This window comes from Podarcis gaigeae, assembly GCF_964106915.1.
Source record: "Podarcis gaigeae genome assembly, chromosome: 8".
Classification (NCBI taxonomy): domain Eukaryota; kingdom Metazoa; phylum Chordata; class Lepidosauria; order Squamata; family Lacertidae; genus Podarcis; species Podarcis gaigeae.
The window spans coordinates 57,646,612-57,667,538 of record NC_139684.1 but is presented as its reverse complement, the minus strand read 5'-3'; the positions used below and the strand labels follow the sequence as shown (position 1 = coordinate 57,667,538).

The following is a 20,927-nucleotide window of genomic DNA, read 5'->3' as shown; positions in this document are numbered from 1 at the left end:
TTTTGTTTTTTTGTTTTTTTTACAATCAAGCAATGAATAAATTTTATGAAATAAAGGAAGCAAATAAACCTTACCTACCTCTCAGAACCCTGAAAGGAGCCATTCTCCCACAGGGGTTTTTGGTTCTAGCACGATTCAACAGAACTTGAAGCCATCAAGCAGCTTGTAAAGGGCTTGAATGGAAATAATGGCTTCTAGTTTTGCTACAGACATTTATTAATTTGACACTGCTATCTCAGAAAAGCTGAGCTATAATATTTGAGCAGTTAGGGGTGATGCAGATCCTCTCTTTTGGAGGGGGTTGTTTAATAAATATATGACATTGAATTCACACAGGTGGCAAATCCCTTTGAAATATTTGTAAACAAGCAAGACCTTTTTCTTTTTTCCTGTTTCCTTCATTGTACAATATAAGTTGTGTTTTTATACCCTGTGTATCTCTGTATCAATTTCATTCACACATCTTTTATTTTTCTTTTGACTTTATTGTCAGAGGCTCCTTGAGTTGAACTTACATTATTTTGTTGTTAATGTTTGTTTTTCTCTTTGTGTGTTTTGCCTGTGTTAGGATACCCTGTGGACTTTTTGCATTTTGGTGCCCTCTTATCTCACTGCTCAACAACAACAAACTCATCTGCCTTCAACCAGCCAGTAGAGAATAATAACACTTCATGAATAAGATAGAGTGGACTTTAGACCACCAAAGCTGTTGTCTAAACAACCTAACAAAAAAACTTGATAAATGAATCAAGACAAGACATCAGCAGAACACCGAGACCAAAATTTCATCTTTGTGGAATGCAGTTCATAGGAACCTGCTGCCTTTTTACCAAGTCATACAGCTGGTCCATGAAGCTCAATATTGTCCACACTGACTGACAGCAGCTGTTTCAGGCATAGGGGACATTCCCAGCCCTGCCTGGAGAGGATGCTAGGGGTGGAGGCTGGGACCTTTTGCCCGCAAACAACGAGCAATATTTCAGTTTGAAAATTCACATCATTACCCAAGAGTGTTTCAGCTTACCAAGTTACTGACTAAAGGTATTTCGGTTAGCCAGTTTGGAATTTGGCCTCCCTTCTCTCACTCGCTGTCACCCCCCTGACACCCTCCCCCTCCTCCCCTAGCAAATCTGCACAATGTTCAGCCATGAGTGCACAGCCCTGGAATCCAACCTCGCTTGGCTGCACCTCTCTGCTCCTGTAGACGTCATTCCCACACAGGCCAGCCACCCGCCTGCCCTCAGCCCTCCGGGATCTCTCCTGAGCTGTGTGGGAACTGGGGAAGGGGAAGAGGCAAGCACCGGCCCAGGTGACCTGCTGCTGCCAGCTGTTCAGGAGGACTTCTTCACCATTCTCTGCTCAACCTGACCCAACACTGGTACTCCTTCAACAGTTCCCACACCAGGGGTGAGGAACATTTTCCAACCCGAGGTCTCACATTCCCTTCTGAGCAACCTTATGATGGCCACATGACAGTGGCGGGCATGGCCAGAGGCAAAAGTGGGTGGAGCAACCAATGCAATTTTCAACCTGTGTACAGTATGCTAATTTCTACACCTACACACACACACACACACAAACAAACACACCCTATATCCTCATCAAGGCAAGCATGACACATTTATCGTAGTTCAAGGACACACTCAAGGCAGACCAAAACACTCAACGCAAGGCCAGTGGGAAGTGTGGATCTTTAGGCTGGATCTTTACAGATATAAAAAACGCTATGGAAAAATAAATGCTATTGGGGGGAGGGAGCTTCCAAGGCAATCCGCCATTGACTTTGGATTCCGCTCTGCAGCACAATCTGGTGTCACATTTATAATGTTATAAACTGACCTGTGTAGCTGAGTCCATAGAGAGGCCCAGAGGGCTGTATTTTGTCCCTGGGCCTAAAGTTGCCTACCCCCAGCTTTACACCACAGATGACTTTTCTAAATGCTATCCACTTCAGGGCACTCACCACAGGCACTAGAAAAAGCATGGCACAGGCTATTTTAGAGCCTCCATCATGTTCAGCTTCAACAGAAAAGTCTGTGGCTCACTCTGGATACTGAATGGAGTGGCTCTCAGCATCATCCTCTGCTCTAGCAGTTGGTTAAGATCAAGAATGACACTTTCTGGCAATTTCCATGGGGTCACCGTGCTAGTCCCTTGCAGCAAAATCACATGGACTTCAGTCCATCTCAGTGTAGGCCACAATAAGATGCCACAGGATACCCTGTTGGTTTTGCTTTCTGTTAAGGCTGTGATCACTGCTCCCCATTCTTTCCCTGCCTTCATGCTCTGCAGTTGCTTCCATGAAATTTGTACAAATGGCCTAGCTTTCTGGCCAATGCTTGTGGCTGAATTTGTGTTATTTCCAGTTTTACAGTTGTCATTTACTTTCCCGAAATTATTATTATTTAATTAAAATAATTACACTGAGCCGTGGGGATTATCACCATCCTCTTGAACTGACCCAGATGCCAACCTCATGACCCGCCTGGATTTCTACCTTTTGGCCATGCCTCTGGGTATATACCCGCCTATGCAGTCAGCAGTAAGGCATTTAGCACAAACACACATGGGTTACACCCTCCTGCAAGCACAGGCAAGCAGCAGGAGATGGATCAAGCCACGCATGCCCTCCCTGCTCCCAGCCGGCAGCCTTGAGAAAAGTCATGAAGAAAAGATGACATTTCTAGAGACAGTCGGGGACTCCACCCGGCTTCCCAGGCACCCCTCCTTCCATGGCTGTCACATCTCGCGGCTCCCCTTTGAAATGCCTTTCACTGCAGGTGAATCATAGGTGTTTACAGATACTGGCCAAAAGGCTTCCCGAGCCAACCATTCCCAACCTCGGGTCCCTGGATGTTGCCGAACCACAAGTCCCATCTGCAACCAGCTGTCATGGCCAAGGATCAGGGTTGATGGGAAATGTAGTCCACCAACATCCGGGCCCCCAAGCCTGGGAAAGGCAGTTCTAAGCAGTATATGCCAGTTTCAGCAATCTCCCCTCATGGCTTCTACTCTTTCTGGCCAAAAGGATCCCATCTAAACAAACAGCTGTGGTCAGGGGAAGTATCCACTCATATATCTAAGCAGCCCACAATTTGGAACTGCCCTTGGTAACCATGCAACTGTGATCAGCAGGATCCTAACCTTCCACTTGTCCCTGAGGCCAGGGATACCCCCAACTCCAGTGTAGAGTTAGAAAGTGAGGCTGGAGGCTGGAGGCACCTAGACAAGGGAGCAGCCAATCCCCCAGTTTTCCTCTCAGACTCAGAAATGGGGCAGGAGGCAAGGATTACCACACAGGTGTCAGGAGGATACCCGACCACAGCTGGGAGGGGCTCAGGCATGTCATACTAATAGGAGGGCAACAGTATACTCATCATGGCAGGCAAAAGCGTGGAAGCTCCTCAAAGTGCCCCCAAGTGTTTTTGACTCCAATTCCCACCAGCCCTAGCAACATGCGGCAGTGCTGGCTGAGGCTGATGGGAGTTGTAGTCTCAAACAGAGGGCTGGTGTACACAATGGCAGGACACCATACAGCTTGCAGCAGTTCAAAATATAGAAGGAATTTATATTAGAATACCACAAGTGAGAAGAGAGATGAGGGTCCCTTGCTAGCAGAGCAGGAGAGCCTCTTCCTTCTGAGTAACCACCAGACTTTAAGCCTCCTTAAGGGCATCAAGGGTAAATGTTTAACTCCCAAAGAATTTTCTGAGAATCGGTTTCGAACAGGCTCTCAATTCCAACAGCCTGAGAGGAAGCAGGCCTTTCCAACCCTCATACAGAAGCAGAAAAATATTTTTCAAGACACCACACAAGGACACTCTCTCCTTCCTTCTTTCTCTCTCTCCCTGAGACACACACACTCACATCAATCCTTGGAACAGGCCAGTACCCTGTCAGCTGTCCAACAGGCTTTTCACATACAAATATGAACTCTGAGGAACCCTGGTGGGGAACTTACTGGAATCAAGGATTCAAAAGCTCAAGTCAATTCCTCTTTTCAGCAGCCACTTCACACCAAAAGATTAATTCTGATTGCACACTGAAAGGAGAGGCTTCCTTTTCATCATGGATCTACAATGGTGCTTAGGAACGCAATTAGCCATATGCTGGATGGATAGGAGGTATTTTGAGGGGAGACAGTGACATTGTGACTCCCCTATGGGATATGCATTTGGGAGTCCCTCCCAAAAAACTATCCAAGATGTTCCCCAAGTTTAGCGGGCATTGGTTGTGTGGTAGTGTGGGTGGGACTTCTCCTGAAAACGGAACACAACACAAATCTGATTTTGCATTTTTAAAGGATTCCTAGAATGGTGATTCTTGAGAATGCAAAGTTACAAAAGAGCAAGTAATTCTAAGAAAGTCTTAATGTTCTTTGCCTATACAATGAAAGTAGGTGCTGCATGTTGCACCATTGCACTTCTGTAACCATCCTGCCCAAATTCAAAATAAGTAGATCTAAAAGAACAAAGTCTCTTGAGTATCATCAAGGCAGAGGAGAAAGGAGGCAGACCTACAGCTGGGCAGCAATTACCTTTTTAGCATGTTATGGCTGAAGTCGTGTGTGTACCTCTTTGTATCCTTTTGATCCAATAGGGGAGATTAACCTTATCTGCATCATAATCCTCCAGGGATCAGAGGAACACAAAGTAAGATGACAATTTAAAACCTTCGGGACCTTTTCAAAACAAGCACAGTTGGCTCAAAGAGGAGTGACTATCTCTGCCTGTTAATGAGGTGGATTTTTCCACAAGGTGATCTAGCCAGTGAACTTGGAGGGTTAAAGACCAATAATAGTGCAGCCTGGCTTACTTGCTTCAATCCTCGGGCACTCTCTACTCTGCAGATAACTAGGTGCGGGTATCAGACACTGCCGTGCTGGGTTTCCCTGTGTTACTCTAAAGTGGGGGGGATATGAGAGTAAGCAGACTTCTTTTGGGATCTCCACCTTCCTGCCCCCAAGGCTTAGTGCTCCATATTCCTCAAGACACATTGTTTTTGAGATCATACAACTCTTGCCACACACCTACCACACATCCAGCTTTCCTTTTGGCCCCCAGCCCTGGCCTACTACTCACTTCTGTTTACACAGGGCTTCCCATGTGCAAGCTTCATTGTGCTTCCCCTCCACTGTGCAAAAGTTGGTAACTATTATTCCCATTATGCAGATGGAGATCAAAGTCTAAGGCAGGCCAAGGCTGAGGAGCCAAAGACCTAGCTGTGTGTGCTGCCTGTCTATTACCAGCACAGTGCCTGATACAGCAACTCTTTGCCTTCCAGATGTTTTGAACCACAACTCCCAGCAGCCCCCATCAATGGGCAAAGGTTGCAGAGATATATCCACAGCAGCTCATAGTAAAGGTAAAGAGACTCCTGACCATTAGGTCCAGTCGTGACCGACTCTGGGGTTGCGGTGCTCATCTCGCTTTACTGGCCGAGGGAGCCGGCATCCAGCTTCCAGGTCATGTGGCCAGCATGACTAAGCCACTTCTGGCAAACCAGAGCAGCACACGGAAACGCCGTTTGCCTTCCTGCTGGAGCGGTACCTATTTATCTACTTGCACTTTGACGTGCTTTCGAACTGCTAGGTTGGCAGGAGCAGGGACCAAGCAACGGGAGCTCACCCCGTCGCGGGGATTCGAACTGCCGACCTTCTGATCGGCAAGTTCTAGGCTCTGTGGTTTAACCCACAGCACCATCTGCATCCCAGCAGCTCATACTTGGCTGCAAAAGAGAGAGATCTTGTGGGCTTGTTGTAGTCCTGGCTTTGGGCCCTCATCTAGGTTGCTGCTTCTTGGGACATCTCGCATACCACATGCCTTTCCAGAGACACCTGTGTGAAGCGTGTGCCACAGAAGCACCAAAAATCTAAGCTCCCTTTGCCTGAGCACTGGAAGGATGGGGAAAAAAAGAGAGTAGGGAACAAACAGGTGTCGGCGGGCAGAGAAGGTGCCCTGGTTCACCTTGTCCAGCTGAAAAGAAAAGGAAAGGCAGGTTCTGCTGGTGCAGGAAGAGATAAGAGGGCTCAGCTGTGATTGAGGCACAAACAGGAGGCCTCTTTGCTTCCCATCCCACCCCCAAAAAGTAAACAGCCCAATGCAGTTGTGGCAACACCAGCACCTTGAGGAAGTTTTTAGCATTCTCCTGAGAGGGGAAAGAAAGAGGCTCCAGGTTAAACCCTTGGCTGCAGATCCCCAGGCATACAAAGGAAGCCAGTCAAAGATAGTCCTTGGATCTCCAGGACAACGGCTGGCTGTCAAAGGACCGCAGGGACTTCCAGGCGCAGTATGGTGGATTGTGCTCCTCTCATGATTTTTGGCAATGCTCACAGAAGCCTTTTTCTCACGCTCACCACAGCCTGGCCAAACTGAAAAGCTCAGAGTGGAAAAATTGGCAAAGCTGGAGGCACCGCTTGTGCCGGCAGCCTCTTAATCTCCCCAAGGCCTGACCGACTTCATTATGCAGCCTTTGTTTACGCCCATCTTTTTTCACTGGAGGTTCCAACCCTGACAGTGCAGGAAAATTCATCAGCTAGCAGGAATCAGGCCTGCAAGGGAGAACCACAATTAGGGATCAGAGCTTTCCCTCTCTATTATACACGATCTGAAGCCAGGTATCTGACAGGACGATAGGGTTCCAGTTTGCGGAATCTGAAGCAACACACCTTTTGCTACATCCCGATAATACTGTGTGACACCAACACGTCCACCCCCAACTCCCACACCACAAAGACAACATCACTGAAGTGTCGGGGGGGGGGGAGCTGATGGAGGAGAGAACACAAAGAGCTTGAAGGATTTGCCGAAGATCTCAGAAACAGAGCTGCTTTCTTCCAGGAGGAAATTCCACATCCACACTATACATAAGGATTAATGAGAAATGGACCTTTGCCAGGGGAAAGGCGGGAGAAAGAAACTGAGGCCTGTCCCTTGAAGAATGAAGTAACTAGTAAACTTGGTGGTGGGGGGTGGGGGGTGGGATAGCATTTTAGGGCCATGTCATACAAGACAATTTCTTATGAGGGTATTTTCACACAGTAAGACAGTGTAACCAGTAACCTCTGGTTAAGATCTTAATTCGTTCTGGAGGTCCATTCTAATCTGAAACTGTTCTTAACCTGAAGCACCACTTTAGCTAATGGGGCCTCCCGCTGCCGCCAGAGCACGATTTCTGTTCTCATCCTGAAGCAAAGTTCTTAACCTGAGGTACTATTTCTGGGTCAGCAGAGTCTGTAACCTGAAGCATTTGTAACCCGAGGTACCACTGTATACACTGTAGTATGTGAGAGAGAACTCAGGAGCAGGGCTCACTCCACTGGTTCTGCTGTGACAGGCCAGCCCCACCAGCCTCTTCCTCCTTCCTCTTCACTGTCATGGGGGGGGGCAGTCATTCCATAAGACTGGTGGGAGGGGGAAGGGGCAGAATGGGGAGACAAGAAGCAAAAAGGCTCATTTCATCAGCTTTGCTGGAGGGCCAGTTCCATCAGGCACCTCTTGCCCCCTGAACTCTGCCAACTGGTCAATATAAGAACAGCTGTGTAGAAAGTGGTGCCCAAGTTTTTTATTTTCCTCTTCCCTCCCTCTCCCTTTTGCTTTGCATGTCATTTTTTGTTTTTTTTTATGGCAAGCCTCTGATAGGGAAATGTTTTTTTTAATTGTATGTAATTCACCTTGGGAGCCTTTTTGGCTGAAGAGCTATGGTACAAATGCTCTAAATAAATAATAATGTATTTCCACTGAATTCAACAGCAGCTTTCCACTTTGTCGGCATATCACACTTTGGGGGAGACACACATGGTTTTCTTACTATAAACTTGTCTAGCGATTATAAACCTGTCTAGCGATGAAGTGGCTCTTGGGATCCCGCCTGGCAGAGCTATCCTGTGATTGTACCTGCCAAACTGACTAAGTCTGTGAGACTTCAGTAGAGCATGAGAGTCTTAACCTTAGGAACATGGGTTCAAACCCCATGTTGAGTGAAAGATTCCTGCATTGCAAGGGGTTGGACTAGATGAACCTTGTGGTCCCAACGCCACATTTTTCTTTACTTAATAGTAACATACTAACTACAAATTGCTCTCTTCCCCAAGGAGGCTTGCCTGCTAGCCCATGCATGAATGAAGTCCATAGTTCAAGCCATTCATTTCAGGAATAGCATTTGGAAATGCATTCTTCTTTATTTCAGGTTTACTTCCCCAGAACTGCCACCAGAGAGCCCTGCCTACTACAGGAAGTCTGAAGGTAACTCACTCTCTTTTATGGGACCAACATTGAGCCAACTTTTACCAAAGCCACTTTGGGTAGGGGGTCCTGCCCATGGGCATAGCTGGGGGGTGGGCTGTGAGTGGCATCTGCCCCTCCTAGATCAGGTAAAACAATAGAAATACTTAACTAACTGACCAATCACATCGGTCCTGACCCCAACAACAAAAATCCATTGTCCTGCCCCAATTTCACAGCATCCTGCAGTTTGCACAGTGGCAATGCCAACATCCCCACCCCTTAAAAAAATGCCAGGAAGAAGCTTGGCCCTTGTGCTTCACTGCAAACAGAGCACATTTCTGCTTTTGTGTTTATGAAGGGTTTTGCTTCAAGGCCCTCAAGGAAGGAGGCTTCTCTTCAGTTCCAGCAGGAAGCCTCCATTGGCAGCTCCTCTCTCTACAGAAGCATGGCAAGACAAGGGCAGAGAGAAGGAGCACTGATGTAAACATGAATGTATCACTACTCTGCTCCTGCCAGCCCAGGCAGATCCCTACACCCTACAGCTCCTCTGCCTCCACGGCTTCCAGAGTGCCCGAGGGGAGCTGCTGCTGAAATGGCATTCCAAAAATGTGCCAGCTGTGAAGCTCCAGCAGATGCCTGACAAGTGCCCACGTGCGCACTCACTGCTTTTGTGCAACTGCCCTGCACATCAGCAACACAGCTGGCAGCCAGCTCCCCTCTGCACTGAAGATGGGGCCTCTAGGATTGATTCACATGGACCAAAACTCCGGTTCATAGAATCACAGAATTGCAGAGTTGGAAGGGACCCCCCAAATGATCATCTAGTCCAACCCGCTGCAATGCAGGAATCACTGAAAGATGGGCATCCAACCAGTTTAAAAACCTTCAGTGGAGGAAAGTCCACCACCTTCTGAGGAAGTCCATCCACTGTTGAACAGCTCTTACCGTCTGCCTAATGTTCAGTAGGATTCTCCTTTCCTGTCATTTTGCTCGATCTTTCATGTGTGAGTCACTCAAATGATATTGGTGGTTCAAGACTGACAAGAGAAAATCCTGCTCCCCAGAGGCTCTCCTGTCCCCTCTCCCCCCCCCAGCACTGCAAGCTCCTTGCAGGCAGATACCCTTTCCCCCCTTTCTTAACTCATGCTACTCTAAAAAGTACATTGACGGCACTGTACAAACAGTTTTTGAAAATCACCCTGAACATTTAAAAAAGTGGGGTGGGGAGGTTGATAGTGGAAACTAAGACACAATGAATGGAGAAGAGGAGGGCAGTTTTGGTAACAGAGCAGAGAAACAAGGGAGTCATGGAGGCAGACAGGAATGAAGACCTCTGTGTTGGCCAACAGAGAAAGAGGAAACTTCGGAAGCAGGCGGCAAGGAGCAGACGTGGGCTGCTCGCAAAAGGTGTGCATGTGAGGGTGTGTGTGGAGATGTTTTGGATGCAGAAAGACGCCCCCACCCATCCACAGCACCGCCACAGAAAAGGAACTTTGGAAGCAGAAAAGGCAAACAAGAAAATTGGGGGGGGGGGTGAGAATTCAGAAAGAAAAGAGACGTGCAGACTGACAGAGAATTAATTAAGTCCTGAGAAAAAAGGCAGCGAGGCCAGACCTTTTGTGAAGTTCTCAGAGGCCTCGAACCCCAAGCAACTAATCGCTGTTTATAGCAGAGCCCTGGAAGCTGCCAGCTTGTGGGGGTTCCCCAGGGGGAGGGCACCAGACATGATGGCAGGCCAGAGGCCCTTCTAGATTTATGTGAAAAGGAAGGAGCGCCTCCCATGAAGGCACAACCAACTGAGGAGCGGGGGGGGGGGGGAGAGAGAGAGATGCTGCCTCACCTGGGAGACCAGGGCAAAAGGAGGATAAGCTGGAAAAGGGGGGCGTGACCCAGGAGAATGGGTCCCTTGGCTCTGTGTGGGCACACAGCATTGCCAAAAGCAGGACAAATTGAGCAGCTGCAGTGCTGCTTGCATACAGCAGCTTCTCCCCACCCTTGAACTTGCTTAAAAAGCAACCATGGACTTTTAAGGCAATGCAAAGCCACCCTAATATACAGCCAGACGCCTGCAAGAAAGCGCCCCAGGTCACCATCCTCATTGACAACAACTAGGCCAAGGGACCAGCTGTAGCTTCATCAAAAGGGGTTGTGATTGATATACGGAGAGGGATAGAGATATAACTGCCTATTAGCAGTGCTGTTTTTCTAGAAAAAGAGGTTCTGGAACTCACCATGAACACCTCCCTTGCTCTCTTATAATGGCAATGGTGCCCACCTAAGAGGTGCAAGAACTGAGTTCCAGTTGATAAAAAGCCCTGCCTATTAGTGATGTCAGATAAAATGGAACCTCCACAGACAGGAGCAGTATAGCTCTGAATACCCAGATGTTGAGGGCAAACATGAGATGGCCACCAGCTGCACACCCTCCTGGAGATGATTCCCACAGGTGGGGTTGGTAGCCTCCATCCCCCCAGCCTAAGCTCATGCAGGTGGCAGAAAGCAAGAAAAAGCCACCCACCTTTGCATCTGGCCCCACCTGCAGCTGAAACCCCATAAGAAATGTAGCCCTCTCCACAAGGTCAGCAGCCCAGCCATGCTCCACAACAACCAATGTTTCTGTGAATATGCCGGTACACTTCTGTGAAACACAGAAGTGTCTCACTGCAGGCTCAGTGTCCATCTGAAGACCTGGACAAACTGGAGAGTGACTCTGGAGGCCGTTTGCTGCTTTCCCCTGACACGGGTGGGCTGGAATCTGCTTGTGGCCCCTGCATGTGGACTGGATTTTTATTGGAAGTATGGGGGCAGCCTCGGCTGTGCATGGGACCTTATGAACCCATAAATCCTTCTGCTTCACTGAGCCCCCTCAATTCCCCTCTTCTCAAGCGTCCGGGTGCTTTCAAGGAATCCCCTTCAAACACTCTCCAACCTTCCCACAGCAGCTTAGGAAACAGGAAAGAAGAAGAAAAATAGAGGAGTGGGGGGAGAGAGAGAAAGCAGCCTTGAATGAGGGAGTGAAAAAGGCCCTTTTTGCCAGTTGAACAAAAGCTGCGGTGTCTTCACAAACAAGCCTGTTATTCTAACACCAAACCCAGAGGCTACTTGGCAGAGATGGGAAATATGAAAATGTTAGGCTTGTGGGAACCATCCACACTGCGTCTTTTTCTGCTATACTGGGCCTTTTCCGAGTGTATTTTTGTAACATCTTCCACGCAGGCAGGCCACCCACTTCCAACACAAACACCACTCAAGTGAGTCAAAAATCACTCCAAGGGGCCTGCGGATGCATGCTGTTCTGGTCCAGCAGCTGCTCTGAGACAGTGGCTAGAACAGCTCTGATGCCCTCCAGCCTTTCCAGCCGACACATGCCCCTCCAGGTGTTTTGGACTACAACTCCCATAAGGAGGACCCAAGGGAACAGCACTCTGCCCCCCCCCCCCCCGCAATTCCCAGCTACTGGTATACAAGGGCATAGTACCTCTGGCAGCAGCGGCAGAATGTAGCCACCCTGGCTAGGACCCATGGATAGCCTGACCCTCCAGGAATTCGCAGAAATCAGAGGAAATAAAAAACCCCACCAGGGTTTTTCCCCCTGCAATCATCTTTCTACATGCCATGCTGAGAAAAGGTAAACTCAAGAGGTCATTCTTGGTAGACCTCAGAGATTGCAATCATGTAAGGAAGAGAAGCAGGAGGTGGCCTTCTCAGTGCACAGATCTTGCTCCCAAAGCAAACATTGTATGGAGAAGGATCCTGTTAATGAATCCACTGTGGGAATGTGAGGGAAGAGCAAGTAGTTAGGCCAACTGCAGATAAGAAATAAATAATAATTTTATGATTTATACCCCACCCATCTGGCTGGGTTTCCCCAGCCACCCTGGGCGGCTTACAATTATTTGGATTTGCATTACACTGCCGAGTTAAGTCAGTGCAATTGAGTCAATGGTAGGTAATAATGAACACACCATGCGTACAATGGCTACAGTCTGCATTGTGACGACTATGCAGGTTAACTGCCCCAACCATTCAGACCTCACGGGTGGGCCTGCAGGCTTAAAGCGCCAGGCTCCACACTTCCCCAGCCGAGGGCGAGGCACTGAAATTGAGGGTTGTTAGGCTGCAATCCTCTCTCAAAAGAGGCCTTGCCATGGTGAGACAATGGGAGGACCCTTGAAATAAGAAGGAAGGCAACTTGGCATGACAAAAGCTCACATTTGAGAACCTGGGCAGTAGTCCTTGAAGGCCTCCTGCTGCGATAAAATAAATCGGTTTGTCAGAGGGATTCTCCTTGCTGTTTTAGCGACTGGCGCGGAAGATGTGGAGCATGAAAACCCTGCGCGTGTCTGGCCAAGTTCTAATTTGAACAGCTGAACGAATTCTCATTTGGTTTTGCTAGACAGATCCAGCTGCAGCAGCACCATTGCTTCTGCCTGTGTCCCTGCATGGATTCCGTGTGTGTGTGTAGGGGGGAGGGAGGGAGAGATTTTTGGATGCAAACAGAAAGCGTGTTTATGCAAACAGAAACCTCCACCATTCATCTTCCGGCTCATGTGGAAATCCCCCTCACCTCACTTCCCTCCTAATCAAGCACATTCACCAGAAACTCGGCTCGTTTCATGGAAACTTTTAAAGGGGCATTTTGCCCCCCACTTGTTACACTAGAGTCTCCCCACTCTATTCCCTATTCCCCTCAATGCAACCTTGAAAGTCACAAGGCAGCAATCAGGAATTTGCGATCATCAAAATGCAAAGAAGGATCAGTATTCTGTTCCCTGGAGGGTTGCTCTCCTGTCTTAAAACCTATTTGCCCATTAGAAACCAAATTAAATCATGCAAATGCTAGCATGTCTTTGCTTAGTTTGGGTCCAGGCTAGCTTCCCCAAGCTGGTGCCCTCCAGTGGCTTTGGACTACAGCTCTCCTTAGCCCCAGATGACATGGACCTGCTCCCTTTAGCCCCAGCATCGTATGGCCATATAACTCAAGGCAGTTGGAGAGCACCAGGTTGGGGAAGAAGCCTGATATAAGCACAAAGAGGCTACCAAACATTACAAGGAGCTTGTTCATGCAGCCCAGCAAATGCAGTTCTGGCCATGTGAAGCCAGGCAAGGGGATTTCAAAAACTGACACCACGGCCAAGAAGGCTGTGCACCTTGTGAAATCCTGCCAAGCATGGGTAAATAAATTGCTCATACTAGCCAGAAGCAAACTTTGAGACTGGAGCTTTCTAGTACTTGGTGGGAGGCAAATGGCCCTTCAGGTCTGCTGAGTAAGATGATCAGGAAGCCTGGAGCACAGTCTGCCCAGCCCAAAATAGCAATAAAGCTCTGGTGGAACAGGAGCCCAGGAGCCAGAGTGTGACCCCCTAGCCACCCTGGTTCAAAAAGTAGGTATGGGGACAGTTTTATAAATGTCTTGTTGGTGCTGCTACTGACACACAGCAGGGCATTCTTGGTGGTGTCTCCCCGCTTGTGGAAATCTCTCCCTGGTGAGGTGACAGTCTGCCACGTTATTCGTGTTCATCCACACATTTGATGGCTGAATGATACCTGTTCCGTGCAACCTTGAAATTATTACCTGCGAGGATACGTGGCTGTTTAACAATATTTTGAGATGTTCTTAACATTTTCAAACATTTCAAATTTTTTTTTATTTATTGCATTGATTTGACTCTTGGTTGTTTGTCCACCGTGGCTCCCTTTTAGAGGAAAACTGGGATAGAATTTTAAAATAAAGTTTTTTGTGTGGTTTTTTTTGTAATAATTTTTATTACATTTTCCATTTCCCCCTCAAAATTACATTATAACATATATCATAATTCACTAATCCCAAATAGTCCCTCCCCTCCCTCCCCTCAGACTTCCCTTAACCTCCTTTTCTAGTTTATTTTAACACAGTATCAAATCCTGATTATTTCCTTTCCATTGTAATCTTATAACTTATATAAATTTTGTTATTTGTAAATGTTTACTCAAAACCTGCTAATGAGTACAATTCTTTGCATTGTTTCTGTAGGTAATTTTAAAATAAAGTTAAACACACACACACACACACACGCCTTACACCCATGCTCTCCCAACCATCCTTATAAAACAGCCCTACAAGGTAGGCCAATGCTGGTATCCCCAGGCTGCAGCAAAAGTGTGTGGGGAGCCGAGCCTGAGAGGGAAAGGGGCTTGGCTAAAACCACCAAGCAAGCTCAAAATAGGAATTTTACCAGCTTGCTCTGGCAGGAAGTCCCCAGGCTCCATCTGCTCTCAGGTGGCCTTTGTGCCCCCAGGAGACTTTAAAAAGCCTCCAACTTTCATTTTGGAGTGAGGAAGGAAAGATGAAACTTCAACCACAGGCCATCAAGAAATACCGTATTTTTCGCTCTATAAGACGCACCAGACCACAAGACGCAACTAGTTTTTGGAGGAGGAAAACAAGAGAAAAAAAATTCTGAATCTCAGAAGCCAGAACAGCAAGAGGGATCGCTGCGCAGTGAAAGCAGCGATCCCTCTTGCTGTTCTGGCTTCTGGGATAGCTGCGCAGCCTGCATTCGCTCCATAAGACGCACACACATTTCCCCTTACTTTTTAGGAGGGAAAAAGTGAGTCTTATAGAGCAAAAAATACGGTACTTAGGACTACACCCACCCACCCTGACCCTTGCAGTTTCCCACCCATCTCCACAAGGTAGCACTGGGATCTGCAAAGGATCGTGCCCCTTGCCCCAGGGGTGGGGGTGGGGGTAGAAAAGCCTCAAGGCGCCTACACACACACACACACACACACACACACACACACACACAGTCATAGCTCAGGCTGTCTTATCATATACAGACACCTTGAGCGGCCCCAACTGCTTCCAATTCAAGGAAATTAACACATGACTGGGCAAAAAAGCAAAAATACGGAAAATAAACACTGGAAGTGGGGGACTGGAGGTGGCATCTTGAGCCCTGCCTACCCCCAGATGCCACCTGATGGCGCCCCCGGGGCCAGGATTCAAGCAGCCAATTCCTCCTAGCTCCTGTCTTTAACCATGTCGTTTGAAAGCAGTTTGCTGCAAATAGCACCTTCAGAGGTGATTTCCAGCAGGAAAGTGGCACTGAGAATGGGGGGCAGGGAAGAGAGTCATGCTCTCCTCCTGGTCATGATCTGGAATTTGTGGTGCACACAGAGCTTTTGCTGACAGAGAGTGGCTGGTTTTAAGCAGACTTTTTAGGCACAGGGTTAGCACAACATGCAGCTTTGCTTAGACAAGACTGTTTCTGCAGCTCATGGAACATGAATTCTTCCTCTTTCCTGGCACACCTCTGTAGTCTCTGGTCAAATGTGCTTTGCAGGTTTCGGTTGTACTCCAAAAACCTGCAAGACCTGTTCACCCAGGCAGGACACCAAGGGGGTGGAGAGAGAGTTCAGAAGTAAGGCCAGAAGGAACAATGCCTTCATTAGAGCACCTCTAACTCCTGAGAACTGGTGATCGCTCTCAAGCCTTGGCAGAAAAGTCAGCCTTCTAAGGCTGTCTATGGCAGACTTTATCAGAACAGACTTTCTTACACCTTTCTCCTCTTCCCTGTAGCACAAGAGGTTTGAGTTTGGTTGCACCCAATGGTTAGAGCAGAGGCCGGCAACCTAAGGCCCATGGGCCAGTCCCGGCCCATGAGCCTTCCTGGAACTGGCCCACGGCCATTCCGTGGATCGGCATGGGGATTCGGTGCTTTTTTCCCTTTTGTTTCTTGCCGCGGAGACCGACTTCCGGGTCAGAAGAGCGCCGGAAATAGCGTGTGCACACATGAGCGTACATATGCATGCATATACACTATTTCCAGCACACTTCCGGGACGGAGGAGCACCCATGCACATGTGCACACATTATTTTCGGTGCTCTTCCAACCTGGAAGAGCACCAGAAATAGCTTGAGTGCATAGGCGCGCACGCTCCGGCCCACCGAGAGGTCTGCAGGGGAGTAGATCAGACCGGCCTCAAAAAACACTGCCGACCCCTGGGTTAGAGTCTCGGACTAGGACCTGGGAGACCAGGGTTCAAATCCCCACTTGGCCATGAAGCTCCCTGGGTGACCTTGGGGGCCAGATACCATCTCTCAGGCTAACCTACCTCGTAGGGTTGTTGTATTGAGGAGAACCACATACACCACACCTTGAGTTCTTCAGAGAAAAAGGTAGAATATAAATTGCAATAAATAAGTAACTTGAAACAGATACCCTGGGAAAACACTTTAACCATCTATTTCAGGGAAGCTGAAGGGTGGTGAAGGTCTTGGGCAAGCGGCAAGGACAAGATCTCAAATAATGTTCTTACATTCAGAGCCTGAAAGAAGCCAGCCCTGTTTTGCTAGCCAAATCAGTCCAAGCAACATGGACACTCCCTAGCAGGTATGATTTCGGGGAACGCCCAGATTCAGTAAATACACGGCCACTAAGGAGTCAGAGGACCAGATAAATCCCATCCTAAGACACAGTTATCCACCTTGGGCAGACATTAGCATCGTCTTGGGTCAGGAGACTGGGTTTTGAGCGTATCTTTAGGGAAACAGGCACGGGGACATATGGCATGGGGCAGATGGTGTTTTCATCACCAGACAATGATACTGCATTCAGAATGGTGACCCCAAAACAGCAAAAAGGCAGGGAGGGGGCACGCTGCTTGTGCTTCAGCCCAATTTCTGCCACTTAACCCACTTTACTGCATCAACATCTGGCTCACACTCCAGAGAGACTCCAGTGGAAAGCTACTGGTTACATGTCCAATTATGACACACAGCTGCAGCCTCAAGGCAGAAGCAAGGACCCCACAGAAACTCAAGGAAGCAAAGGCCATTTCTAAAAAGCGCTTTTGAGGACAGAGAACGCACCTAGAAGTTAACAAAAGGAGAAAACACACCGTAAAACAATATAACCCATGGTATAAAACACTCAAGACCAGGGATCAGCAAACTTTTTCAGCAGGGGGCCGGTCCACTATCCCTCAAACCTTGTGGGGGGCCAGACTATATTTTGGGGAAAAAATAATGAACGAATTCTTATGCCCCACAAATAACCCAGAGATGCATTTTAAATAAAAGGACACATTCTACTCATGTAAAAACACGCTGGTTCCCAGACCGTCCGCAGGCCGGATTTAGAAGGTGATTGGGTCAGACGTTGTGGGACTTCCACTGCCATCTGCCCCTGCCGACAGGAGATGATGGGAGTTGTAGTCCAGTAGCATCCAGAGGGCACCTGGTTGGCACAGGCTGGTGTCATTAACACTGGCCAATCCCCACCCCTGAAACTCACACACAGAAGGTCAGGTAAGAAAATGCCAAGGGGCTGCTGCTCCTTAATGGAGAACAAAGCTTCAGAGCTATGAAGCAGGGCTTCTCCCTCTACTCATCCCCCAGAAACACACCTTTGCCACCTGAATGGTGTTCATGAACGAACCTTCAGTAGTCGAGGGCAGTTGTTTTCTGAGACTGCTTTAGGGCAGATAGACTGAAGGAAGCCATCTTCCGTAGGAAGGCTTAGCCAGAAGCATTTTAAGGGTCCAAAGCTTTCCTGGACAATGGCCCAGGAACACAGGGGAGGAAAAGTGGTCCAGGAACCTTGGCTACTGGAACTTTGCCTGCTGGAAAACAACAAGCCAGCTGGGGAGAAGGTGAAACCCACATCTGGGGAGACAATGCCATAATAAAATCTTGGTCAAAAGAGCTTCTCCCTCCACGTGAGCTAATCAGGAAGCCACTGGGCACTCTGCACAGGGTGTGTGCATGTGTGTGTGTGTCTGTTCAAGAGCAGTGACCGTCATGGCTGCTGCCCATCAAAACTTGAGGCAGGAAATTTCTCCTGGAAAGCTCAGTGACCTACATTAGCAATGTGACTTCCAGCCTAAGGGAACAAATAAGACAATTAACAGGAGGGCTTTGCTTCTGCGAGGACCCTCTGGGGAATGAAGGGGAGGGAACACTGCTGACTCAGCATGGATCAAAATGGGAATATTCCTATTGTTATTCATTCAAATGCAAGCTCCCACATAACTGGCCAAAAGCCCCCATAATGGCTTACGTGACAAAAATCAATAACAGAGACACATGGGTTCAGAAATCCCCACGCAGCCATGAAGCTCCCTGGGTGACCATTGGCCAGGTTCCTGCCTCTCCACCTAACCTACCTCAAAGGGTTGTTGTACGAATCAGAGACAGAATTATGTACACTGCCCTCAGCTCTTTGAAAGTCCCACGCCATAAACTAAAATGAAGTATACCAATTACAACGTATTTGTCCTAATGTATTATTAAAGTACAGTTTTGGCAGTTTAAAAGACGCAGAGCGACTGGAGGGCAGAATAAAAAAAAACTCTATACTGAAAAAAGAAATTAACGTTGAGATAATTATTTATTTCATTTCCTTCCATTTATAAACCCATTCTTCATTGTTTTAACGATCCTAGGATTGTTATAACATGAAACAAATAACAATGACTGTTGCAAAAAGAAACCAATCCAACACATCAGATAAAAATTACTAAAGCATTATCATAATGATATAGTTGCTATGTATTATAGCAGGTTTTTAATACAGTAACAAACCTTATTACAACTCCACCCAGAACCCTGGACATCTTTAGCCAGTGCCAAAAAACCAAGGAATGTGGGAAGTAGACACACCGCAAGAGGGAAGGGCCTTCCAGGGATGGGGTGCCACCACCAAAAAGGTCTTTCCCCACATTTTCACACAGCATTGTTCACCTGATAGGAGGACAACTATAAGAACCTCTAGTACCAAACTTAAAGCCTGGGCAAGTGGAGGAGGGGAAGGGGGTTCCTTCAGAAATTTGCAGCTGACTCAACATTGAACTGGGCTTGGAAATGTATAGGCAGATTTTTCCGAACAGACCTCATGGTGACAAAAAGAGCACTCCACACAGGCTCAAAGGTGTTTTCTCCATTCCACCCATCTGCAGGATAGATGGATGGTGTTTTATTTTGTTAAGTTTTATTTATATCCCACCCTTCATAAGCAGCCCAGGACAGGTTATTCTAAGTATCCAGGTTCTAACATTAGATTCTAAGACACATCTTCCTTCAATCCAGTTAAGAAGTGTATCACATTTCGCAAGGGCCTCACGTACAAAAAGAATCATATCAGCAAAATACTTTTATGGGATCATAACATCACGGTAAAGTAATCCAAACAGCATCTGTGGATCATTCTCCCCCCTCCCACACGCGACCCATTCATGTGACCCACCAGGGGGTACCAAATCTGTGGAACGTTGTGATCCAGTCTCCATCCCATGCATTCAGTATGTCATGTGGGGCTAGAAAGAGGCCACATCAAAAGTGCAAAATTTACCATGTTATTTTACCTTGCCCATCTGGCTGGGTTGCCCCAGCACATCATTCAACCTGGAAGCCATGAGCCCCAGCCTACCAGGGCTGCCTGTAGTTTCTCAAGTGATGAGAAAGTATTCTGCACACACTCAGAGGTTCTGCAGCTAAGTTCTAAGTTTCAGACATAAAAGCTAACATTCTAAGGTAACTCTGGGGCTGTAGCAGAGCTTGATTTAAGCTCCATGCGTCATATTGATTAAGCACAGCAGTTGCTTCATTCTTGGCACCAGTGTCAAGTAGAATCCATCCCTAATTGCCCAACTCAGCCTGTAGGATTGCTGCCCAACACCCTGAAAGCTGCAAGTAAATCAGGAATTCAGAATTCATGCACCAGGTTTTATTTCATTTCATTGTGAAGAAGTTGCACAGAGTAGCTGGAGCAACCCAATAAATTGTTGGTTGGATTTGAACACAAGTCTAGAAGACTAACAGGCTAGTTGAGGCACTAGCATTTGTATCTTAGCCCCCTCTCTGACGCACGCACTGAAGGGTTACCTGCCAAGGGTTACCTGTCAGGGTACATGATAAACAGGGCAGTGAGGTAGCCATGAAACACCAAGGTCTGTCCCATCTGCATGCAGAGGCCAAAGAGATACAAAATGAAAACTAATGAAGTCCTTGCAGGACAGCCACCTCTGGCAATAGCACAGCAAAAACAGTTACAACCAAACATCTAAAAGGAAGACAGTTACTTTGATGCTCCAGTGACCAGAGTCCAAATTCAACAGAATCAACTTTGCTACCAAATACCACAGTTCTGGGCTGCAATCTCTTTGAAGGCCTTTTGCAGAAATGTGGGGAAGCTGTGACATTGACAGCAACAGCACTGCAGGCATGTGAACATTTGTTTATTTCATGAAATTTGTACACTGCTTGATTGGTTGTTGTTTTTTTAAAAAAATCCCTCAAACCATCTTACATAAAATATAAAACAATGAAATTATAATTTCAGCACAGTGGGTTCAAAACAATCAAGAAGTGAAGAAGGCTAGCAAGACAGCAGGGTCCCAAAGGAATATATCAAAAAGCCACACAGCAATCCAGGTCTTTTTCACTCCCCACTGGGCACGATCTTTGCCAAAGCTCCTTGAGCATTCCTTGAGTCCAGGGGCCAGAGTTCCTCTACTTCCCTGAGAGGGTCTACAAGCCCAGGGGAGAGGAACACAGCAGGGACTGCATCAGGAGAACAAATGCCTTCTCTTCCAAAAATCCAGCAGCCACCTGCTAATTGCCTAGCCCTAAACCAGCATAGATGCAGAATTGAATGCAGGAGGAGCAAAAGTGGAACACAAGGTCAGCTGGGCCAAGCGGAGAAAAACAGAAGGTCC

The 20,927-nt window shown here is 47.6% G+C and overlaps 1 protein-coding gene and 1 long non-coding RNA gene across 8 annotated transcripts in view; both read right to left on the bottom strand.

Annotated features, from left to right (window-relative positions):
* MACF1 (microtubule actin crosslinking factor 1) overlaps nucleotides 1-20,927 on the bottom strand; it is a 292,549-nt gene that overhangs the window by 218,680 nt on the left and 52,942 nt on the right. The window lies entirely within an intron of this gene.
* LOC310851014 lies at nucleotides 9,313-11,947 on the bottom strand. Its single transcript, XR_014567537.1, has 2 exons — nucleotides 10,457-11,947; nucleotides 9,313-10,291 (listed from the first exon to the last, which is right to left on the bottom strand). It is a non-coding gene; the product is annotated as an uncharacterized lncRNA (long non-coding RNA).